The 26308-nt window shown below is 44.4% G+C and overlaps 1 long non-coding RNA gene across 1 annotated transcript; it reads left to right on the forward strand.

Annotated features, from left to right (window-relative positions):
- The first annotated feature begins 335 nt into the window (after positions 1–335).
- LOC112588000 lies at positions 336–5279 on the forward strand. The gene is made up of 4 exons (XR_006639677.1): positions 336–458; positions 841–1016; positions 1711–1765; positions 4922–5279. It is a non-coding gene; the product is annotated as an uncharacterized LOC112588000 (long non-coding RNA).
- Positions 5280–26308: the final 21029 nt, after the last annotated feature.

The following is a 26308-nucleotide window of genomic DNA, read 5'->3' on the forward strand; positions in this document are numbered from 1 at the left end:
GTCAGTCTCTTTGCAACCCCAAGGACTGTAGCCCACCAGGCTCCTCTTTCCATGGGACTTCCCAGGCAAGAATACTGGAGTGGGCTGCCATTCTCTTTTCCAGAGGATATTCCTGACCCAGGGATTGAATCACACCTCCTGCATTGAAGACAGATTCTTTAGCGTCTGAGCCATGAGCTTTGTGATTATTCAAGTGGGATTCCCTCGTGTCTCAGATGGTCTGCCTGCAATGTGAGAGGCGTGAGTTCAATCCCTGGGTCCTGAAGATCCCTTGGAGAAGCAAATGGCAACCCACTCCAGTATTCATGCCTGGAAAATCCCATGGATGGAGAAGCCTGGTGGCTACATACAGTCAATATGATTGCAAAGGGTCAGACCCTACTGAGTGACCACACTTTCACTTTCATTCAACAAATATTTGCAGCACTCTTCGATAACCCTGGGAGTGGGGTGAGGAGGTGGGTACCAGGGCTCTGTAATACAACCAGCCGCAGTCCCTGAACTCAGGGAGTGAGTGGGACAAGCGACTTATGCTCTCTGAGCTCAGCGCTCTCATCTCTGAGACGTGGTACAGAATTTGGGAGACTGTCTGCCTTGCCGCCTTCTCATCTTTGGGATGAGTTCCTAGCCAACCTCAGAACCACCCCCGCCCCCTGGCCCAGCCCCACCGCAGTTGATTGGCTGAAGGAGACCACCTGGCCAAGGAGTGGCCCCTCCATGAGAAAATACTGGCTCCTGGAACTACGATGATGACTGAGAAGATAACCAACGCTTGTGAGCGCTTGCTTGCTCCCAAGGGAGCTGACCATCCTGAAATGACTTTTCCCGTTTGCCTTGCAGGACAGGGTCACCCCAGGGAACAGCTGGCTTGGAGAGGCCCAGACGACAGCGTTTGGCTTTCAGTGGGCAGACTATGCGCTGTGGTTTACTCTCTCACTCTGGGGGTTTTCATGGACCGAAGCAACAGCTATTTATGATGGAAAGCTGATCAGTCTTCACTTCAGAATAATAAGCAGGTAAGGAAATCCAACCAGTCCATCCTAAAGGAAATCAGTCCGGACTGCTCATTGGAAGGACTGATGCTGAAACTGAAACTCCAATAGTTTGGCCACCTGATACGAAGAGCTGACTCATTGGGTGAAAAAGACCCTGATGCTGGGAAAGATTGAAGGTGGGAGGAGAAGGGGACAACAGAGGATGAGATGGCTGGATGGCATCACCGACTCGATGGACATGAGTTTGAGTGAACTCTGGGAGTTGATGATACACAGGGAGGCCTGGCGTGCTGCAATCCATGGGGTCGAAAAAACTCAGACACGCCTGAGCGACTAAACTGAACTGAACCGAAACATTAATTGTCTACTTAGGGTCTCACGTGGTATTAGGCCTAGGTTAGTCTATCCATGACTTGGCCTGGAACATAAGATTTTTCTACCACCCAAGGGAACTGGGACCCTGCAGGCACCTATCTGTGCTTGCATGGTGATGGCAAGTCTGCCTGACTTCAGAGCCTGTGCCTTTTTCCAGCCACATGGTGTCTTCTACACTTTTTGATGGCCTTCTCTAATTTGTCTATGGAGAAGGGAAAGGTCACCCCCTCCGTATTCTGGCCTGGAGAATTCCAGGGACTATATAGTTCATGGGGTCACAAAGAGTCAGACACGACTGAGCGACTTTCACTTCATGTCTGTAATTTATGCTTTTTTACAGATATTGCTGCTTCACTCAGGAGGCTTTCTTAAGGATTTTCTGATTCTTTTGTAAGGTAAGTTTTCAGAATGTACACTGTTGTTGTAACTTAGAGATTTCTTGGGGATTTATTTACCTATTACTCTGCAAATTCTTCTAGGAAAAAAAATCTTGACGTTAACCCAAATCAGGATCAGTTCTGGGTTCTGTAAAAATTTTTCTTAGGCTTCTTATTTTCTCCTTCATAATGACATCATAGGTAGGCATAGACGCTCACCTTTGTGAGTTGAGGGTTATAGTGGTTGAGGGTTTGAAAGAGTGCCATAACTCCGGCAACGTTTATCAAGGCATGCTATATCTCCTTTCTTCCAATGTATTTCACTGAAGGTGTACCTGTCTCATAGTTGGATTAGCTTATTGGACAGAATTACCAGATAGTCAGTGAGAAGGGAATACTGGGCAGGTAAATTTCAATTAGATAGAGGTGTCCTGTGCTGTCCAAGGTGGCAGCCGTCTCCACATGTGACGACTGGACACTTGAAATGTGGCTCCTTTGAACGGGGATGGGCTGTCAGTATAAATCACATACTGGATTCTTATAAGAAAACACAAAGAGTGAACTATTTCATTAAATGTTTTTATATTGAGTGCATATTGAAATGATAAAGTTTTGGATGTATTAAGCTAAAGAAAATGTTATTACAAGTAATTTTATCTGTTTCCCTTTGGTTCTACATGGCTACTATAAAATTTAAAATTACATACACGCTTCACATCTGTGGCTTGTGCTGTGTTTCGCTGGATTATGCTGAACTCAAGTAGGAAGGGTAGCAAGCTCTCGAAGAGCTGGTGCTCATGAAAGGAACAAGGGCAGACCCCAAGGAGGGAGACGGGAAGCAAAGACACAACAGCAAAGAAGTATTTGGCATTTGTCCAGTTTCACATTTTTGCTACATGTACAACTTATTTTGTCCACATGCACAAGGGAACCTCTCCCACCCGAACTACCCTTATTGCAATATTTTTGCAATACCCTTATTGCAACATCATTGCCTGATGTTGAAAAATACGCCTGTGCTCTTTTCCTCTGGTTCTGCAGTAATTAGAACTCGGTCACCCCTGAATCTAGCTGACATGCCAGCTGAAGGGGCACCAGAAACTGCCCGGTTTTCAGGAGGCTGCCATGGCACCCTGGAGTGATAATAATGAGTGTGGAAGGCATAGTCTCCCAGGAGGCGCTGGGAAAGGCTCGGATGAAATGGGGTTGCTCTTGGGATGTGATAGATGTGCTCTGGGTGGACGAGGCTAGACTGGGAAGCTGGGGGCCACCCAATCCTGCCACTTCTGGATCGGCCCTGAGGAACAGGCTCGGCTCTGGACATGGCCCAGCCTGTGATTCTTTAAAAAAGTTTAAACGATGGTTGTCTCAGTGTCCAACCAATTGGGTAATTGGGTAATTGGGTGTCAATTGGGTAAAGCAAGGACCATCTTCCCAGCATCATATAAGATGGCTTGTTACTCATTTCCATTATAGATTGCTATATCACTAGTTAGCCCAAAGCATAGTGGGTTAAAACAATAGCCATTTTATTTCTCAGAATTCTGTGGCCCAGGAATTCCATTAGGTCATAGCAGGGACACCTTATCTCTGCTCCACGATCAGCTAAGACAGTTCACATTCACTGGCTGGGATAGCTTGACGAAAGCCATATAATTAGGGTAAGAGCTCTTATTTTCGGCTGGTTTCATGGCTTTCTCTTGCCATGTGATGAGTAAGGGCTTCCATATAGCACGGCGGTCTCAAAGTACAAGTGTATCTTGGAGGTACTGTGAGTTTGTTTCCATAGCAGACAATAAAGCGAACATTATACTAAAGTAAGGCTCATGAATTGTTTAGTTTTCCAGTGCATATAAAAGTTATGTCCATACTATACTGTAATCTGTTAAGTATGCAATAGCATTCTGTCTAAATACATAAGGCACATACCTTAATTTTAAAAATTAATTTAATTAAAAATTAATTTATTGCTGAAAAATGCTAAGCATCATCTGAGCCTTTAGTGAGTCATAATCTTTTTTGCCATAATAACATTAAATGATCATGGATCATAGATCACAATAACAAATATAATAACAAAAAAGTTTGAAATATTGCAAGAACTACCAAAATGTGACATGGAGACATGAAGTGGCTTCACATGCTGTCGGAAAAATGGTGCCGATGACTCTGGGTTGCCACAGGCCTGTAAGGTGTTAAAAACGCAACATCTGCAAAGCACAATAAAGCCAAGTGCAGTACAGTGAAAATGAGGTGTACCTGTTCTTGAACTTCTTACCTGGTGGCTGTCTTATCTCAAGCAAAAGTGGAAGTTGTCAGGATTCTTAAAGCTTATGTCCCTTTGAAAGAGAAAAAAAAATCTCTTATGTTGGGAGCCAGCTGGGAGCTCTCGGCTAAACCTTGGTGTTGTTAGGAGCTGTCCTATACTCGTTGTTTGATCATGGTCTTTCCTATTAAATATAAACATTTTCACTGAAGGGGAACATTCGACAAGGTCATTCTGTGACCAAGATAGAGTAAGAACAAAACAAAACAAAACAAAACAACTCCCCTCAAAATAAAACCCCCAAGCAACACTATATAATCATGTGTAAACGCAGACAAAGCTAAGAACATTGTGGCCAGTACCAGTGACTGCTCAGTGACTGCTACTTCTTTTCTAATTGTAATATATGCCTCATTCCATTCTTTCTGGCTTCTAGATAAGAATTATTAAGGTCCCCAATCATGGAATTATCCCAATTCCCAACAGCACCCATTCCACAGAAAAAACCCCAGTTCCTGAGCTCTCCAAAACCACCCACTGTAAGCCCGGTCTCTACAACAAATCCTTTCTTACATCCCCTTCCCGTTTTCCTGGTGGCTCAGATGGTAAAGAATCCGCCTGCAATGCGGGAGACCTCGGTTCGATCCTTGGGTCGGGAAGATCCCTTGGAGAAGGGCTTGGCTACCCACTCCAGTATTCTTGCTTGGAGATCCCCACAGACAGAGGAGCCTGGAGGGCTGCAGTCCACAGGGTTGCAAAGGATTGGATGTGACTAAGCACAACGCAACAGCACCTTCTTGTGGAGACGTTCCTTGCCTCTCCATGGTGCGCATTCCGCCTCACTGCAGCTGCTCAACAAATCCAATCTCATTTGCCCCCAGAGGCACTCCTCATGATCTTTGTTTCAGGGTCCTTGGCACCCCTGTCTGGCTCAGTGTTACTTCCACAGCATTCTATCGGTCCAGTCACAAGTGCACCTAAATTCAAGGAGAAGGGAGACAGGCTTCCTTGCCTGAGGGATGGGGCAGCACGTGCATGCAAGGGACCGGTGTGGCCATCTCTGGAAACCGTCTACCACGGCACTCCAGGTTGTTCACCCACACTTCACAGGGAGTAGGTGAGTATCACTTTAAAAATGTGAAACACGGGCACTGGTTACCTCAATGGGCTGTATTCTCTGATAGTAGAAAAATTTAATTGATTTAGTCTCTCTTTATACCCTCGAAATATGACTGCTTTTCAGCTGTTTCTTCTTTGTTTTCTGAAACTGGGGAGGTTTTCTCTTATCTTTTTCCTCATCAAGCTTGCGGCCTGCAGGACCTCTGCTTCCTGTCTGAACAGCTGCTTCCTGCTTCAGGTCAGGAGCCTTCCCGGTGGCTCAGTTGGTAGAGAACCCGCCCGCAGTGCAGGAGACCCGGGTTTGATCCTTGGGTTGGGAAGATGCCCCGGAGAAGGACATGGCAATCCACTCCAGTATTCTTGCCTGAAGAACCCCCATGGACAGAGGACCCTTGGGCTACAGTCTACAGAGGTCACGAGACATTACTGAGCGACTGAAGCACTACCACCATGCTCGGGGCCAGTCACCTTGCTGGTCACCTTCTGGAACGCTGGGGTGAGCACCTTTGCTGGCTGAGTTGCTGTTACCAGCATTGTGCCATGAAGGGAAAGTCATGGCACCAAGGCCATTTTCCTTCCATGACTCCCTTCACGTTTTCCAGATGCCACCTGCTGCAAGGCTACTGGGTGCAGGAGACTCTAACACTGGGATGGCGTATCACAGACGAAAAACATCTGTTTCTGCTTTATTGACTACGCCGAAGCCTGTGACTGTGTGGATCACAATAAACTGTGGAGAATTCTGAAAGAGATGGGAATACCAGACCACCTGACCTGCCTCCTGAGAAACCTGTATGCAGGTCAGGAAGCAACAGTTAGAACTGGACATGGAACAACAGACTGGTTCCAAGTACGGAAAGGAGTATGTCAAGGCTGTATATTGCCATCATGCTTACTTAACTTATATGCAGAATACATATGAGAAATGCTGGGCTGGAAGAAGCACAAGCTGGAATCAAGATTGCCGGGAGAAATATCAATAACCTCAGATATGCAGATGACACCACCCTTATGGCAGAAAGTGAAGAGGAACTAAAGAGCCTCTTGATGAAAGTGAAAGACGAAAGTGAAAAAGTTGGCTTAAAGCTCAACATTCAGGAAACGAAGATCATGGCATCTGGTCCCATCACTTCATGGGAAATAGATGGGGAAACAGTGGAAACAGTGTCAGACTTTATTTTTGTGGGTTCCAAAATCACTGTGGATGGTGATTGCAGCCATGAAATTAAAAGACACTTATTCCCTGGAAAGAAAGTTATGACCGACCTAGACAGCATATTCAAAAGCAGAGACATTACTTTGCCAACAAAGGTCCGTCTAGTCAAGGCTATGGTTTTTCCTGTGGTCATGTATGGATGTGAGAGTTGGACTGTGAAGAAGGCTGAGCGCCGAAGAATTGATGCTTTTGAACTGTGGTGTTGGAGAAGACTCTTGAGAGTCCCTTCGACTGCAAGGAGATCCAACCAGTCCATTCTGAAGGAGATCAGCCCTGGGATTTCATTGGAAGGACTGATGCAAAGCTGAAACTCCAGTACTTTGGCCACCTCATGCGAAGAGTTGACTCATGGGAAAAGACTCTGATGCTGGGAGGGATTGGGGGCAGGAGGAGAAGGGGACGACAGAGGATGAGATGGCTGGATGGCATCACTGACTCAATGGATGTGAGTCTGAGTGAACTCCGGGAGTTGGTGATGGACAGGGAGGCTTGGCGTGCTGTGATTCATAGGGTCGCAAAGAATCGGACACGACTGAGCGACTGAAGTGAACTGAACTGAAAGCTGACAAAGGGGAGTCTGGTAGCCCAGTCCTTTTCAGCCACCCCTGGGCGAAGGTCCTTCCTGTGCAGCTCTCCCGTCCTCCTCTCCTGACGGGAAAATGGCTGTTTTCTGGTCCTCTCTCTGGCGCCCTCTCTGGTTTTGATAAAAACAGCAGTTTTAAATAATGCATTGCCTTAGGGCTAACCAAGATAATCTGTTTAAGACCGTGGGTTTTGGGGGCTTCCCTTGTGGCTTAACTAGTAAAGAATCCGCCCACAGTGCAGGAGACCTGGGTTCCATCCCTGGGTTGGGAAGATTCCCTAGAGAAGGGAACAGCTACTGGCCTGGAGAATTCCATGGACTGTATAGTCCATGGGGTCACAAAGAGTTGGACACGACTGAGCGACTTTCACTTTCACTCTCTTTGTTTAACTGTATTTGTTTTTTCTGCAAAGAGCATGCATTGCTTTTTAATATGACAAAAACAATCAAAAGTATATTTTTAATTGCAAAGAAAACAAAGGGCTTTTAACAGAATAACCTAATGATTCCAAGGGTTGGACTTTTCCCTGCGTCTTCCATTTCTCATTACTTTCTGTTTAACCTTGCCAGCAAGTGTTTAGAATGTAGCATGGGACGAGATGGTGTGGTTTCCAATGTAAGCGCCTATTGACTTTTTTCAATACTTTTAAGATTTGTGATCAGAGACCAGGCCCTAATAAAAAAAAATGAGGTGTTGCCTGACTTGGTAGTATAATCAATTTAGTTTAGTGAGCAACTTGAGACAGGAAAAGATCCAAATTCCTTGGCAGTCAGGAAATATGTGGGTTGTATTCTGGAGCCTCAGAAAATGGCATTGGAGGAGTTGTCTGTGGGCTCGAGATAAAGATGAGGTCATCTTACAATAAGATCCTGCAGGGACTTCACCCTGGAGATAGCTCTATAAAACCTCAACTCAAAATGAATTCTACTGGAAGTAAGACGTGTCCAACTTCTAGTGCAGAATGCATTTTCCTAGCCCCTGATGGTTGAACTCTGACGTGGTAAAATGAGAGCACAGCAGAGATTCACTTATGTTCTCCAAACACAGTAAGAGGACATCATGACTGCCTCCTCTGAAGCACCTTGCTTTTTAACTTACTTTTTTTCTTATTAGCTTTTTCTTTTCCTTTTTTTTTTTTTTTTAAGTTTGATCACTCTCTTTCTTTCTCTCTCTCTTTTTTTTTTTTAAATTCGAATATAATTGTTTTACCCCAGTGTTCATCACAACACTATTTACGATAGCCAGGACAGGAAACTTAAGTGTCGAATGACAGATGAATGGATAAAGAAGATGAGGTGTATATACCCAATGGAGTATTACTCAGCCACTAAAAGGAATGAAATAGGGTCATTTATAGAGACAAGGATGGACCTAGAGTCTGTCATATAGAGTGAAGTAAGTTACAAAGAGAAAAACAAATATTGTATATTAACACATTATATGTGAAATCTCATCAGCTTTTTCACTTGTAGGTAAAGAGGTTGAATGAAGCCTGTGCAGGCCAATGAGCTTTTGTAGTTGAGGACCGTACATACACACCTACTATATGCCTCCTCTCGTGCTCTTCACTTTCCCATTGCCAGAAAATGCTGCTGCTGCTAAGTCGCTTCAGTCGTGTCCGACTCTGTGCGACCCCATAGACGGCAGCCCACTAGGCTCCTCTGTCCCTGGGATTCTCCAGGCAAGAACACTGGAGTGGGTTGCCATTTCCTTCTCCAATGCATGAAAGTGAAAAGTGAAAGTGAAGTCACTCAGTCGTGCCTGACTCTTAGCGACCCCATGGACTGCAGCCTACCAGGCTCCTCCGTCCATGGGATTTTCCAGGCAGGAGTACTGGAGTGGGTGCCATGGCCTTCTCCTCAGAAAATGTCCATGCTAGCAATAATAGCAGCCCCCACTGTGGCCATTGCTCTTTGTGTCCATTGTGTTTTCACTCCTTAAAACAACCCCACAAGTTTCAGGCTAATCTTATCACCTCCTCTTTTAAGATAAAGCAACTGACATGCAGTTAGGTTAACTGACCCAAGGCCGTAGGCCGCTATGAATGCATTCTATGATGTTAAACGGAATATAATAGTTTCCCCACCTCTCAGTTCTGAGCTATTTCCATGAACTTCATCATGCTACTACCTTGATTTTGATTCTTAGACATACTTTTTGCTGCGGGCAAGTGATTCTTGCTGTTTTCATTTTGATTTTACACTTCAGAGCCAATCTTTCACTGGTGCAAATTCGATAAAAAGATTACAACCATTTCAATGGAATCCTATAATGTTCTCAAATTTGTCTTCATCCTACAGTGATCTATTAAATATCTGAACTAATGCTAACATGTGCAGTGATTCCCTCTTACAGCCTTAGTGCTTTACTGCTTATTGGATTTTCTCTTCTTGGTCCTTTGGGGCCAGATTGTAAAAGAGCATCCACAGCCATCCCATAATGAGAGCCAAAGCCCTGACGGCGTGCAGAGCCACGTGAGCATTCAGTGCTGGCCTGCCACGTTTCCCCTGCTGGAGTTCTTGTTCGTGAGTGATGCAATTTGAAACAAATTCTCTCATAGTGAAAGACCTAGAGAATCTCAGTGGAGAGCAACAAACATGATTAAATGTTTTAAAAAATAGGACCCTTGAGGAGGAGGTAAGAGAACTGAACATGTTCAACCTTGTGTCAAAAAGACTCAGGGGAGAAATAACTCTAAATATGCGCGCTGATGTAGTGGACACACTGAAAGGCAATGTTCCTCACGGTAAAGGAGGGCAAAGGAAATAGGAAGGGGGCTGAATTATAGTCAGGGAAATTAGTTTAAAATATGATATTACTACATACAGAGGCAACACTGAAAATTCTTTTCTTTCCCTTATTACGAAGGTGGTTACCTGGGAAACATATTTACTCTCTCTCTCTATATATATATGCACACTTTTCTATTAGATTGATGGTGCCAAACAGAGCGATAGGGCCTGGGCTGAGAGGAAGAAGGTTCTAGTATGAATGGACAAGTAGGGTCTTGTTTTGGAGTAAGCCTGGAAGATTGGATCAGTTTCAACTGGTTTATAATTTCTATTTTATGTTTCACAGCTCCATTGTCATCTATTTAAAAATTTGTTTCTGGCATAATAATAATAGTAAACATTTATTGAACACTTCTTAGTGCCAGGCCGTTGTGCTAATAAGTGCCTTACGTGCATTTGTTCATTTAATTTTCACAATGTTCTTGTAAGGTAAGAGTTATTATTACTGCCTCCCTCCCCACTCCCCCCACCACACCTCCAAAGCTGGGCATTGGTTTCCTCACTTGAAAAAAGTGTTTGATATTTACAGTAAATCTGAGGGTGTTGTAAGCACCGAGGGACTAGAAGTCAAATGTGCTTTATGTCCTAAGATGCATGAAACAGGTTCCTAAAAGGTGAAGGGGCTCAAAATGCCCATAGAATCCCTCTTCAGAAACTTTTTGCCCTACATAAATGCTCAAGTTCCTGAGAAGCACCCCAGCATAACTTCTGTGTGACATGAAGGTGGACCATTCAGGCTCTCCTAACTTGAGTTAGTTGCTATAAATACTGATGCACCCTACCCACTTGTAACAAGATCTCATCATAGCAGTCACTAAAATGTAAATGCAATCAGTTCAGTTCAGTTCAGTCACTAAGTCGTGTCCATTTCTTCATGACCCCATGGACCACAGCATGTCAGGCCTCCTGGTCCAACACCAACTGCCGGAGCCTACCCATACTCATGTCCATTGAGTTGGTGATGCCATCCAACCATCTCATCCTCTGTCATCCCCTTCTCTTCCTGCCTTCAGTCTTTCCCAGCATCAGGGTCTTTTCAAATGAGTCAGTTCTTCGCATCAGATGGCCAAAGTATTGGAGTTTCAGCTTCAACATCAGCCAGTCCTTCCAATGAATATTCAGGACTGATTTCCTTTAGGATGGACTGGTTGGATCTCCTTGCAGTCCAAGGGACTTTCAACAGTATTCTCCAACACCACAGTTCAGATACAATGAAAAGTGAAAGTGAAGTCACTCAGTTGTGTCTGACTCTTTGTGACCCCATGGACTGTAGCCTACCAGGCTTCTCCGTCCATGGGATTTTCCAGGCAAGAGTACTGGAGTGGGTTGCCATTTCCTTCTCCAGGACAAATACAACAGAAGGTGGTTATTGAAGCTGAAGTGGTCTGGGCTTTATCTATAGAGTCCAGTAGTTCTCAGATATGACAGATCTTAAGAATCTCCGGGAAAACATTGAAAGATCCAGGCTTCTGGGCACCAGTTCCAGAAATTCTGATGCAGTTGCTCTGAGGGGCATAGATAGCCTAGGGATTTTGTCATTGTTATTATTCTACAAGTGATTCTGAAGATTGGGCCCTGAAATCATCGACCCAGCCCCATCTACCCCTGTATAAATGTGAGTGGTTAAGGTTTCAGAGCCAAGCCCAGCACCCAAATCTCCTTTTTCTCCCTTTCCCACCCCAAGGCTCTGTTCATTGCTCGATGCCGCTTCCGTGTGTTGGGTCTTCTTAAGGAAAAAACAGAGGAAGTAAATAAAGGGTGTCCTGAATTTCTGAGGTGAGTTAATACTCATGTGCCATTTTCCCCCACCATGGGCCTCCCCTATGCATCTAGATGTGAGGTCGTTATCTTTTATGATGATTAGCCCATGTCCAAGATTGATCATGAGCAAGGCTGGAGTCCGTAGCCACCCAGATGATTAGGAAAGCTTCTTAAATAAAATGATAGCTCTAGGTGGGGTTGTGATTGCCAAGGAGTGACATTGAGGGTTTAATTTTCTTGAAGGGCTGTAGACAGTATCAGGAAGGAGGGAGAGAGTCAAAGTTACCCTTTCGTGGAAACCAGCTGATGTCTCCATGAGAGAGGCCCAGAGGAAGTTCTTTAATTTTCCTTAGCATCCACTGAGCTCCTGAGTTGCTGGAGAGAACACAAACTGAACAGCTGACTGAGACTGTTTGTACAAAGTGTGTGTGTGTGTGACAACTTTAAAAACATCAAGCTGGGGGCAAAGTCCACCTTGGTTTAGAAATAAGGAAACAGAAGCACAGCAACACAGCAGGAGGGAAAAAAGGTCGGGCAGAGCTGTGATGCTGCTCTCTGCTGGCTGAGCCCAAGCTCAGATCCTCAGCTCTTCCTGTCCACCCGTGAAGGTCATGTCACTCCTGGGCAGAACAAAGCGGAAGCCTACTCCACTGTCAGCATCCAGGTGCTTATCTGGAGGTCTTCTTTCCCAGCCTCGGGCTCACAACCCCAGATCCTGTTCATTTTAAGGCTTCAGTTCTTACCTGAGTTTCTTTGCTTTTGGAACCTGCCCCACCTGACTACCTGCCTCACACCCCAGCCACAGATCCGCAGGGGTTCTTTGCTCCCCCAAGTCTGCAGGTGGGGCTGGGTCCCTCAGGGCTTTATCTGCGGCTTTCAGCCTGACCTCAGCCTCAGCATCAGGGTTCCAGAGTGGCTCCTAGTCACCTGTATCCTCTCTTAGCCTCTGATTTAGAGCCCTTCTTTCGCTAGATCCTTTCCGGAGTACCTTGTTTGTATGGAACAAAGGGCATGAGCCCTGGGAGATTTGGTGGGAAGTTTGCATAGGTTGGCTTTGCACCCTCCCCCGGGGCGGGGGGCCGAGGGGTCAGAGCTGCTGTTCCAAATCTCCGAGCACAGACTTCCCTGGCTTTACCTTGTGTGATCGACCGTGCAGGTGGTCCTGGCCTCTGGAAAGGGAGGTCATCACAGCCAACCTGACAAAGGAGATCAATTGTTGCCTCTGAGTCTCAAAGACTTCAGGCTTGAGGAAACTCGGTCACAGAAGAGAGTGGACTGGCTTGGCTGTTCAAGAGTCATGGGCTGAAGGGACGTAGGTTAAAAAAGAGAAAGGCTCACTCTGGGGACTGAGCATTATACCCAGGGAAGAGAGGGTTGACATGAAGCCCGGTTGGGTTTGGAGGATCTCAGCGGGGAGAGAAAGCCCAGAATCCAGAGTCGGCATCCAGGGTGGAGGTCCGGGGGGTGTGAGGCCCAGGACACAGACGGTTGCACCAACAGCCGGTAGATAATCCTGGGACAGCCTCAGTTCCCCGGCCCTCCACCCTCCACAGAGCACACATCAACAGAGGCATCCCCCTGTCCCGGAAAGTAGGCTCTCAGAGACAGAGGGTGCCGGGCTCTCTCAGAGGCTGTCTGACCCCAGAGTGACGGAAGGGCCATGGGATCCGCCACCTCCGAGAGGATCGGGGCAAAGGACAGCGCAGGCCCAGAGCGACCTCGCCTCAGGAACAGGGGCCTGCGCTGCACTGGGCGGTGCAGGCGGACAAGTGGAGACTGAAGGTGGGATGCCCACCGGGACAGGGACACGTCCCGATGCCAGCGTGGGCAGGTCCAAGGTGAGGTGCGGGCTGCCATTTCTAGAACCAACCAACATCCTCAGCCGGCTCAAACCACCTAGACATAGTTCTGGGGGAGGAGGGGAAGAACGGACGGGGCCATGAAATAAATCCGATTTCTCATCACAGAAATGATGCTTGCTTAGTCACTCAGTCGTGTCCGACTCTTTGCAACTCCACAGACTGTAGCCCATCCGGCTGCTCTGTCCATGGGATTCTCCAGGCAACAATACTGGGGTGGGTTGCCATTCCCTTCTCCAGGGGATCTTCCCACCTCAGGGATGGAACCCAGGTCTCTCGCACTGCAGGCAGATTCTTTACTGTCTGAGTCACCAGGGGCGTCCCAAAGAAATGAAGATGATTCACAAAAGTTACAGTTTTGCTTTTTAAATTTTTTGCCAACACAAGAGTCTGAGTGGAGACACTATGCCCTTTCACAGTTCCTCGCCCTTCTGCTCCATAGGTCTTACCGCCTAGGGTGCCTCCCTGGCTTCCTGGGCCAGGGAAACACAGAGACAGGTTCTCCTGGATCCTTATCCAGCCCCTTCCTTTCCTCCCACTCCTCTTTCAAGTGCTTCCATGGAAGATCGCTGCCTCTGACATCCCAGCAGCCTCTGTTCTAGAGCTGCTATGACTTAATCTCTGCAAGATTAGCTTTGTTATTATCACCCTGGCTTATCTGGTGCGCTCACAGCACGTGTCAGCTTGCTGAAAGGGACGTCTATTAGGAGATGCTTGTTCTAACGGTAGGAGGAGAGAGCGATAAGGCAACTGCTTTACCACTGTCTGAACAGCCTAGCAGTTTTGAGTTTGACTGATAGGTTTGTAAACAAGAAAATCCCGTGGCTGGATTCCCAGGCTTCCAAGGCAATGACACATATCACGCTGTGCTGTCCGTTTCAGTAACTTAGTTAAACTCATTGATATGAATGAATGAATGAATGAATGGTTCAAGGCTTGCGGAAGACTCACTAGGTGCCAGGTTCTACATTAGATGCAAGAGATACAGACATGAGTTATACCATGTGTGCATTCTAGGCACCTACGTTCTGATTGGAAAACAGACCTAAAGAGGCAGAAACATTTATTTAAAAACGACTGAGTAGTTTTTTTTGTGCCAAGCTCTATGGCGAATACTCTGGGAGAAAGCATGTCGTGTTGAGCCCTCAGGAATACTCAGTGTTCCGTTAAGGGTGATGGGGGCTTTGATAGGGGAATTCTTAGGGTTCACTCAATTCACTTCAATGCTTATTCTAGGATATTAGTGCTCTGTGTGTGTGATATAAAATATGTATTATGGAATATCTACATATCAATGGATCAATAGACAGCCATTTTCCTGAAACAGCTGTTCAGAGTATTTCTATTTTTGGATTCTGAGTTGTGTCTATTTCTCTCTGAATTAACCATGCTGTTGCTGTTCAGTCAGTAAGTCATGTCCCCAAGGACTGCAGCACACCAGCCTTCCCTGTCCTTCACTGTCTCCTAGAGTTTGCTCAAACCAATGTCCATTCAGTTAGTGATACCATCCACCTCCCTCATCCTCTGTCATTCCCTTCTCTTTTTGCCTCCAATCTTTCCCAGCATCAGCATCTTTTCCAATGAGTAGGCTCTTTGCATCAGGTGGCCAAAGTATTGGAGCTTCACTTCAGCAGCAGTCCTTCCAGTGAATATTCAGGATGGATTTCCTTTAGGATTGACTGGTTTGATCTTGCAGTCAAAGGGACTTTCAAGAGTCTCCTCCAGCACCACAATTAGAAAGTATCAATTCTTTGGTGTTCAGCTTTCTTTGTGATCCAAGTCTACCATAGCTTTGACTATATGGATCTTTGTCGGCAAAGTTATGGCTATGCTTTTTAATATGCTGTCTAGGTTTCTGATAGTTTTTCTTCCAAGGAGAAAACATCTTTTAATTTCTTGGCTGCAGATTTAACCATAAAAGTGTGCAATACCGGAACCTAATAGTTTTCTTCCCCTGGTAGCTTTTAATATCTCCTCTAAAAATGTATTAATAATTTCAGTTCATTTTTTAACACTTAACATGTCCATGTTCTGAATGTGGTACCTTTCTTATCTTATTTAGTAATAAGATAAACTTGTAAAAAAACAGGTGAGGTAGGAATTATTATTTCAAGAAAATGTTTCTTGGAGAGGTAAATTTGCCCAAGGTAACATAGACTCTTTGCAACCCCATGGACTGTAGCCCGCCAGGCTCCTTTGTCCATGGAATTCTCCAGGCAAGAATACTGGAGTGGTTAGCTGTTCCGTTCTCCAGGGGATCTTCCTGACCCAGGGATGGAACCTAAGTCTCCTGCATTGCAGGCAGATTCTTTACTGTCTGAGCCATCAGGGAAGCCCTTCTTATCTTATTTAATAATAAGATAAACTGGTGAGGTAAGAATTGTTATTTCAAGAAAATGATTCTTGGAGAGGTAAATTTGCCCAAGGTAACATAGTTGGTGATAGGGCCAGATTTCAACCTTGGTCTGTGTCATTCCATGTACTCAGTTATATTGAAATTTATTGAGTCCTTACTCTGTGTCTGGAACATACCAAAGGATCCCATTCCCATGACCTCTTTACCCTTTGGGGGGGTACCATCTTACAGATGGAGAAACTGAGGCTCAGGGAGGCTTACTCTCCCAAGGCTGGACAATAACTAGATGAATTTGAACTCTGGTCTTCCTGATTTCAGTAGCACCTATGCCAAATCTGATAGCATACATGTAACTAATCACACTTTAGTGGAAGGGAAGAAACGAATATTCACTGAATGTCTCTTTCATACCAGTGCATGTATTACTTTTCCCTAAAATGACTCTCTTGGGTAGCAATTATCTCTACAGGGCTTCGCAGGTGGTGCTAGTGGTAAGGAACCCACCTGCCAATGCAGGAGATGTAAGAGATGCCAGTACAATCCCTGGGTCTGGAAGAGCCCCTGGAAAAGGGCATGGCAACTCACTCCAATATTCTTGCCTGGAGAATTCCAGGGACAGAGGGGCCTGGTGGGCTACAGTCCACAGGGCTGCAAAGAGTCGGACACGACTGAGTGACTTAACATGCATGCACTGACAGAGAAGACTCTCTGGACAGGTAGGATTTTGCCCAACATCATAGAGCAAGTAGTGTGAACTTGATGTTTTAACTGGTCTATTTTTTTCCCATTATATAATTTCACTTCCCAAAGCAATACAAATTCGTGTATAAGAATTACCTTGTGTGTTCATTAGTTTTAATTCCTGGAGGATTAGCAAAGATAAAACACTTATGGATTGTTGTTGTTCAGTTGCTCAGTCGTGTCTGACTCTTTGTGACCCCAATTATGGATAGTGGTAGGGATCAATTCATTTAACCCAATGACTGATTGACTCTTTGCACGGTGTTTCTAAGCTTCTGGTTCTTGTTGCATTCACTTATAATAAGGAAGTAACTTTCATGGTGTAAGACGTGGAGACAGGCTGTCTCCCGTGCACAGGGCACATCCTAGTGCTGATGACCTGAAAATGCCATATGTAGGCTCTTCATGTGAATAAATGGAGAGTGAAAGTGACTTCATGAGGATTCCCTGGCAGTCCCGTGGTTAGAACTCTGAGCTTTCACTACCAGTTGGGGAACTAGGACCCCACAAGCCTAGTGGCATGGCCAATTTGGAAAAAAAATTTTTTTTACAATAGGAGAATCATTATAACTTAGCAAGAAATAGAAAATAAGAGACTATCCTATAGGATAAGAAAGTCATGGATGAAAATGAAAGAGATAATTCAGACAAGGTGATGAGAAAGATAAAAAGTGTAAAAATATCTGTGTGTGTGTGTGTGTGTGTGTGTGTGTGTATTGTGAACATCTGTAGGGGTGGTCAGTAACTTCCCATAATACATCAACAGGATCACCCCTCTCAAGATGCAGAATCTGCTCTTACAGTGTTCAGGCTAGAATGCTTAGTTAGGACGGTAGGAATCGGGAATCAACCCGAGATTCTAGGAGCCCAGAAATGTTTCGGAAAGTTACAAGTTTTTCTAAACCTTCCAAGATCCTATTTTAAAAAATTATGCCTTCTGATCCAGAGAAACAAAAACCTAACTAAATTCAACTGTTTTATTTATTGTCCATTTCTGTTTTTAAAGGAAAGCCTGTACTTAGAGATTTTAATCAAATGTTCTTTTTTTATATGTTGCTTCCTTTTATTGGATTCTAGAACAAGCCAATGCTGTGTGTGTGTGTGTGTGTGTGTGTTTTGGTGGGAACCTCTGCAATATTGCCATAATAAATATTACAGAGCAAAACCCCACCAGACCATTTCTTTGAGCATGAGTGGTTTGAGAGTGTACTTAGAATTGCTGACTATGAAGTTATGCCTTGCGTATGTTACTGTGAAGTGAACGCTGGGACAATACACTGTCTTAATGGGTCTAGAATTGACAGTGAGTGAGAGGGGCAGGCTGAGCAAGGGGGCTGGGTAAAGGAAGTGGCTGAAGAAGCGGAAGGTGCGGTCAGTTTGTCCGGGAGGCCATTCTGGGTCTTTATACCGTGACTTACCCAGGGTCACGGCCCCTGCCCCCATGCTGTAGAGGGCTCTGCTCTGGTCTTTTGCCAGCCGTGTCTTTCCTCACTGGGTTCAGAGCTCCAGAGGCAAGGAGCTATGCTATACTCATTCCTTCTTAAAACCTGCTCAGGCAACCTGGTTGGAGAATTCCCTCTTCCAAGTTCCAAACCCCCCTTCCAGGGTCTCTTCCGGGAGTCCACCCTCCTGGGGACCTCACTCTGCAGGTAGAAATCTTTAGGTCCCTGACGTGGTCAAGGAGAAGCTGTGAGGAGAGGTGCGGCCAAAGCCTTGATTCTGGGTGGGCCGTCTGCAAATACACATGTGAAGCCTGTGCAACAGGGAGCTGGGGGTAGAAAAAAAGTGGGGTGTGCTCTGAGCTGAGGGCCAGACCAGCTCCCCCATGCTGCCATCCTGCCCTAGCACGAAGCTTCCCAAGAGTCTGTGGCAGGCAAAGCTGAACAGACCGTCTAGGTCATTATGAAGGCACGCTTGCCAAGGTAGAAAGACAAAATATATTTCACATGACAGTTGCTAGCTTAGTTCTTTATGCCTAAAAGTCAAGAGATATCGTGAATGGGCCTCCCTCTGTGCTGCAGCAGGGCCTGTAAATATTGGGGCTGAGACTAGAAGGAACTGGTTGTAGTTGGGAGGGTATGGGAGGCTTTGAGAATTTGATCTGCTGTTAAATTGGAGATGTTTGTTGTTGCTGTTCAGTCACTCAGTCATGTCCAACTCTCTGTGACCTCATAAATTGTCACAGGCCAGGCTTCCCTGTCCTTCACTATCACCAGGGGGGTTGCTCAAACTCATGTCCCTTGAGTCAATGATGCCGTCCGACCATTTCATCCTCTGTCACTCCCTTCTCCTCTTGCCTTCACTCTTTCCCAGAATCAGGGTCTTTTCCAGTGAGTTGGCTCTACCCATCAGGTGGCCAAAGTATTGGAGCTTCAGCTTTAGCATCAGTTCTTCCAGCAAATATTCAGGGTTTAGCTCCTTTAGGATTGATTAATTTGACCTCCCTGTAGTCCAAGAGACTCTCAAGAGTCTTCTCCAGCACCACATTTAGAAAACATAAATTCTTCAGTGCTTAGCCTTCTTTATGGTCCAACTCTCACATCTGTACATGACTACTGGAAAACTATAGCTTTGACTGTATGGACCTTTGTCAGCAAAGTGATGTCTCTGCTTTTTAATATACTGTCTAAGTTTGTCATAGCTTTCCTTCCAAGCAGCAAGCATCTTTTAATTTCACCATTGCAGTCAATGTCCACAGTAATTTTGGAGCCCAAGAAAATAAAGTCTGCCATTGTTTCCATATTTTTCCCATCTATTTGCTATAAAGTGGTGAAAAGATAGCCTTCAGAATGGGAGAAAATAATAGCAAATGAAGCAACTGACAAGCAACTAATCTCAAAAATATACAAGCAACTCCTGCAGCTCAATTCCAGAAAAATAAACGACCCAATCAAAAAATGGGCCAAAGAACTAAATAGGCATTTCTCCAAAGAAGACATACAGATGGCTAACAAACACATGGAAAGATGCTCAACATCACTCATTATCAGATCAGATCAGATCAGTCGTTCAGTCGTGTCCGACTCTTTGCGACCCCATGAATCGCAGCACACCAGGCCTCCCTGTCCATCACCAACTCCCAGAGTTCACTGAGACTCACGTCCCTCAAGTCAGTGATGCCATCCAGCCATCTCATCCTCTGTTGTCCCCTTCTCCTCCTCATTCTCTCATTAGCATTATCTCATTATCTCATTATCAGAGAAATGCAAATCAAAACCACAATGAGGTACCATCTCACGCCAGTCAGAATGACTGCGATCCAAAAGTCTACAAGCAATAAATGCTGGAGAGGATGTGGAGAAAAGGGACCCCTCTTACACTGTTGGTGGGCATGCAAACTAGTACAGCCACTATGGAGAACAGTGTGGAGATTCCTTAAAAAACTGGAAATAGAACTGCCATACGACCCAGAAATCCCTCTGCTGGGCATACACACCGAGGAAACCAGAATTGAAAGAGACACGTGTATCCCAATGTTCATCGCAGCACTGTTTATAATAGCCAGGACATGGAAGCAACCTAGACGTCCATCAGCAGATGAGTGGATAAGAAAACTGTGGTACATATACACAATGGAGTATTACTCAGCCATTAAAAAGAATACATTTGAATCAGTTCTAATGAGGTGGATGAAACTGGAGCCGATTATACAGAGTGAAGTAAGCCAGAAAGAAAAACACCAATACAGTATACTAACACATATATATGGAATTTAGAAAGATGGTAACGATAACCCTGTATGTGAGGTAGCAAAAGAGACATGGATGTATAGAACAGTCTTTTGGACTCTGTGGGAGAGGGTGAGGGGTATGATTTGGGAGAATGGCATTGAAACATGTATAATATCATATATGAAATGAGTCGCCAGTCCAGGTTCCATGCAGGATACAGGATGCTTGGGGCTGGTGCACTGGGATGACCCAGAGGGATGGGATGGGGAGGAAGGTGGGAAGGGGGGTTCAGGATTGGGAACATGTGTACACCCGTGGTGGATTCATGTTGATGTATGGCAAAACCAATACAATATTGTAAAGTAATTAGCCTCTAATTAAAATAAATAAATTAAAAAAAAAAGTGATGGGACTGGATGCCATGATCTTAAATATCTGAATGTTGAGTTTTAAGCCATCTTTTTCACTCTCCTATTTCCTTCATCAAGGCTCTTTGTTTCCTCTTCTGCTTTTAGAGTGGTGTCATCTGCATTTCTAAGGTGATTGGATATCCCCAAAGATGACTTACCTGTCCTCTGAGATGGGTGGAATTACAGCAGAGCAGTGCATGTCAGGCAGAGGTGAAACAGATTCCAACTCTCTTCACGACCTCTCCTCTCCCCACTCCCCCACCTCTGAGATGGACAGAGATGTATTCTTAGAGAGATGTCTGTGTCTCTTGGGGATATATTCTTATTGGATAGAAGCTAGACGTAATGGAAAGGATATTCCTAGCCAGACTGATGGAGAAAGTTTCAGCATGGCTGATTATTAACCTTGATTTTCCTGCTTAAAATAGGGATAATAATATTTGTTCCTGGTTATTTTGGTGATAAGATGAATTAATGTGAAGTGATGTAATGTGATATAGCCTTAAAGTTAAATAGCTGTTCAACCAAGACCACCTCCTTCCTGCTTTGATAAACAAACAAACAAACAAGCACATTTCCTTGTGTTTCATTTCCTTGGATGCTTTCCAAAAGTCTTATTTAATATTGAATATAATTCTTATTATTGACATAATATGAACACTCTCAGAATAAGTTTTGAAAAGAGACTTGGAACATTGTGCTTTAGTGCTACAGAACTGCTTTGGGACAAGGACGCCCCTTCATTCTCACCCACTGAGTGACCAAGGCCTCTACCCAGAGGCTGAACCATTCTGAGAGGCAGGTCTCTGGAGCGGTCTTTGACAGATCAACACTGGCTTCATCTCAGTTATTGGATTTTGATTTATTTCCAGAATTACCTGGACTGAGTTCAATGCCAGAGCAGCACTTGGAATGATGGACAGTCCCACGGACTTCATTTTCCTTAAATGCTGCATGTCTTAATGTTCCAATTTTTCAGAGCAGACAATAGTATGATGGTGAATTTTATGTCTCCACTTGGTTAAGCAAGAGTACTGAGCTATTCAATTAAACACTAACCTGGGTGTTGGTCTGAATGGATTTTGTAGATGTAGCTAGTCCATCAGTGGATTTTAAGGAAAGAAGATTATTCTTCATAATCTGGGGGTGCATCATACAGTCAGTTGAAAGATTAAGAGCAGAACTGAGGTTTTTGTTCTGAGATGGAAAAAAATTATGCCACTGAATGACAGCCTCAGCTCCTGTCCTGGTTTTCAATCTGTTGGCCCACCATATAGATTTCAGATTTGCCAATCCTTGATTTTTTTCCCCATCTCTCTCTCCTTTCGTCCCTCCCTCTCTTCTTTCTTTCCTTCTTCCCTCCTTTCCTCACTTCCTTCCTTCCTTCCTTTAATCTGTCATTTTCAGACTGGTTCTCCTTCTCTGGTAGAACTCTGACAGATGCAGATTTTGGTAGCAAGAGTGGTTCTAGAGGCCTTGAATCTTGAATATGAGCTTCTGAATTGAGTCTAGGTTTTCTGGAACTGGTTCTCTAATCTGATTAGATTGACCAGATTTAAAGGCACTAATATAACCCTGTTTCCAGTGATAAAGAGGCACTGGTCTATGGCATGATGTAGCAATGGAGATACCCAAAATACCGCCACTGGGTACTCCTAATCAAGTGTGTATAAAAGACGAGGTTATGGGTGGCTGTCTATTTTGGAGACTCACTAGTAGAGACTATCAGACGCAGTCTGATTTCAGCTGGCAAGGCCAGCAATGCACCTTCACTGGCCCACCTCAGGAGTACATCCACTCTCCATCCCTATGCCATACTTTAGTCTGCAGGGACCTTGACCAACATTGCCTTCCATCACACTATTCCGTCACACTGAGGCTCCTATGCTGATTGGTCAGTGTTTGCTCTTAGGATTTTGGGACAAAGCCTTGCCATCCTCTGTAGATAACTACTCTCCTTTTGACAAAGAGCGTGTGGCTTGCTACAGAGCCTAAAAAAATACAGAATTCTTAACCTTAAGTTGCCAAGTATCCATTTGGTCTTACCTGTGCATCATGAATTTGCTCTTTTCTGCCCCTCTGAAACCAAGACGGAATGCATTCCATTTCTACAAGATCAGACCCTGAAGGCATAATAAGTTACATGAAGAAGTGACCCAAATGCCCATGTTCCCTATTCCTGCTATAGCTCCTTCTTTCTTCAAATCTGTACCTATGGCCCCATAGGGAATTCCCTAGAGCCAACTGACCAAAGAAGAGAAAAAAAAAATCTAATTGATAGGTGATTCTGCCTGATAATCAGGCACCAACTACAAGTGGACAGTTGCAGCCTTCCTGCCATTCTAGGCGCGTCCTTGTGGGACAGTGGTGAGCGGAAATGCTCTTGTGGTTACTCATTTTGCTTGGAAAGAGAAATGGCCAGAGAAATGAGTCTGCGCAGATTTCATATGTTGCCGCCAGTGGTTTGGGTTGGTCAGGAACTTGGAAGGAAAATCACTGGAAAGTTAGTGACACTATCTGGGGAAGACATATGTGGGTGAATGTCTCTGAATGGACAAAGAGCATAAAGCTACTTTGTGGATTCTCACTGAAGGTTGACATCTACAGAGGAGAATGTTAATAATTGATCGAACAGGACGAGCTGTTCTGTGGATACAGTCAGCCTCTTTTCTTAGCCACCCATTTCACTGCCCAGTGGACCCATGAACAAAGGGTGTATGGTGGCAGGGACTCAGCCACACAGACTTCCACTCATCGAGGTCAACCTGACAATGGTCACTACTGAGTGCCCAGTCTGCCAGGAGCAGAACTGAGTCCCCAGTAGGACCATTCCCCAGGGTGATAAGCCTGGTGGCAGGCTGATTACACTGGACCACTTCCATCAGGGATGGGGCAGTGCTGTGTTCTTATTAGATGTGAACTACTGTATAGAGAATGGATAAGCAACACGGTCCTTATATATAACATGGGGAACCATATTCACTATCCTGTGATAAATATAATGGAAAATAGAGTTTTTTAAGAATCTGGAAAAAAAAAGGAAGAGATATTTACTCTGGATACAGATTGTCTTCCCTGCATACAATGCTTCTATGGACATACAGAATTCCTTATCTCTCATAGTGATATTCCAGACAGAATTGCTCCTGATCAAGAAAATCACTTCCTAGTATACAGAGTGCAGCAATGGGCCTATGCTTGCGGAATTCATTCATGGCTTTGCCATGTTCCCCATCAAGTCAAGCAGGTGACTTGATCCAACAGTAAAATAGCCTTTTGAAGACTGAATTATTAATATAATGCCATCGAGGTGGTAATACCCTGTGGGTGTTTGGAATACTTGGAACAGTGCTATCCAGCAGGCCGTATATGCACTGAATCAGCATCTAACAGATGATGCAGTTTCCCCAGTAACCAGTATTCACATGTCCAGGGAACAGGGGGAGAAATAGAAATGACATTATTTACTAATACTATTATCCCTAATGATCCACTAGCAAAACTTTTGCTTCCTGTCCCTGTGCCCTTATTCTCTGTGGTTCTAGAGGTCTTATTTCAGAGGAGAGGAATGCTTCCAACTAAGAGACATGATGGTGACTTCAGTGAACTGGAAGTGAACATTGCTACCATGTCATTTTTGATTCGTCATGCCTCTGAGTCAACAAAGAAGAGAGTCCTATGCAGGCTGGGTTTATCGATCTAGACTCCTGTGGGGAAATGGGGCAGCTACACGGTGGAGGTAAGGAAGATCATGTGCAGAGTGCAGGAGATCTCTTAGGGTTTGTTTTAGAACTACCATGACCTGTGATTAAAGTCAATGGGAAACTGCAATGACTAATTCAAAGCCAGACGGCTAATGGCCCAGACCCTTTAGGAAGGAAGCTAAAAGTCAAGGTCAGCTCAGGTGTTTGCAAAAGCAAAGAGAATATGGAGTGGGTTGTGGAAGAAAGTAGTTACAAATTCCAGCTATGACCATGTGACCAACTGAAGGAACAAGGACTGTAATTTTTATTAATATAATTTTAATGAACATTTTCATTTGTGTATATATATGAGTGTGTTCGCATATATAGTATTTTTGTTGTCTTTACTCTCATTCCTCTTCTGTCTAACATAGATGCCCTCATAATAGTTATGTTTATATCATAGTATTTAAGTACTTAAGATATCAGAGAGAATTAAAATACCCACATTGCATCCTCTTCTAAGGAAAGGGTTAGTGCATTTTTGGTTGCGTATAAGATAGTTGTATCATATTAGACAGAAGTGTTACTCTTTTTTGGTCTTTACTTGGAGGTTCAGTTCAGTTCAGTCGCTCAGTCGTGTCTGATTCTTTGTGACCCCTTGGGCTGCAGCACGCCAGGCCTCCCTGTCCATCACCAACTCCCAGAGCTTTCTCAAACTCATGTCCATCAAGTTGGTGATGCCATGCAACCATCTCGTCCTCTGTTATCCCCTTCTCCTCCTGCCCCCAATCCCTCCCAGCATCAGGATCTTTTCCAGTGAGTCAGCTCTTCACATCAGGTGGCCAGAGTATTGGAGTTTCAGCTTCAGGATCAGTCCTTCCAGTGAATATTCAGGGCTGATATCCTTTAGGATGGACTGGTTGGATCTCCTTGCTGTCCAAAAGTGTTGTTTAAAGAGGTGAGTAAGGTGCTAAGTTGATAAGGGGTGGACTGTGATTTTTTTTTAAGACTTTTTTTTTAAGTAGACCACTTTTAAAGTCTTTATTGAATTTGTTACAATATTGTTTCTGTTTTTATGTTTCAGGGTTTTTTGGCTGTGAGGCATGTAGGATCTTAATTCCCTGACCAGGGATTGAACCCACACCCCCTGCATTGGAAGGCGAAGTCTAAACCATTGGAGAAAGCTTGACGGTGATGTTTCATGTGTCACTTGGGTGGGTTATAATACCAGTTACTCAATAAAGCATTGATTTAGGTGTTACTGTGAAGGGATCTGGATGTGGTTAATATCTACAATGAGTTGATTTTCCAAACAGGAGACTGTCTTAATAACCTGGGTGAGCCTCATCAATCAGTTGAAAGACCTTCAGAGCAAAACTGATGAAGAAACTCTACCTCTGGATGGCAGCATCAGATTTTGTCTGAGAGTTTCCAGCCTGCTGGCTTGCTCTAGAAATTTAAAACTTGCCAGTGTCTACACTGTGGAAGCCAATTCTTTAAAGTTATATATATTATATATGTATACATATATATATATATATATATGTATATATCTCACGCACTTTATTTCTCTGGTATAACCCTTACTAATAGAAATAGCAGAGTATATATGCAATGTCAAGCATATCACCAAATATAAAACTATTATACTATTATATCAGGCAAAATGCTAGCAGAGGAATCATAATACTGAAAATTCAAGAACATACGTCATCTGCCTAGGAAAAATGCTGTGAAAAGATTTGCTGGTCATGTATCACTCAAAGCAATATTAATTATAAGAGCAACCACTTATGAAACATCCATTTATATAAGCTAGTCTTGAAACTGAGGGCTTTACATTTACTTATAATTTTTAAAATGTTGCAAAGTAAATATCATAATCGCTAATCTATAGAGTGTAAAATTGAGTCTCAGAGAACTTGGAAAATTTCCCCAAGAGCGCAATTGTGAAAGGCAGTACAAGGACTTGAGCTCAGCGCAGCTTGACGCCATGGTTTTTGCTCTTCGTAAAACAGAGCACAGTTTTTCAGCCCAGAATTCCCAGAAGGCAGCCCCAGCTTTGTGGGGTTGAGCAGTAGCCCTCATGGGTACACGTAG

This window comes from Bubalus bubalis, chromosome 11, assembly GCF_019923935.1.
Source record: "Bubalus bubalis isolate 160015118507 breed Murrah chromosome 11, NDDB_SH_1, whole genome shotgun sequence".
Taxonomy (NCBI): domain Eukaryota; kingdom Metazoa; phylum Chordata; class Mammalia; order Artiodactyla; family Bovidae; genus Bubalus; species Bubalus bubalis.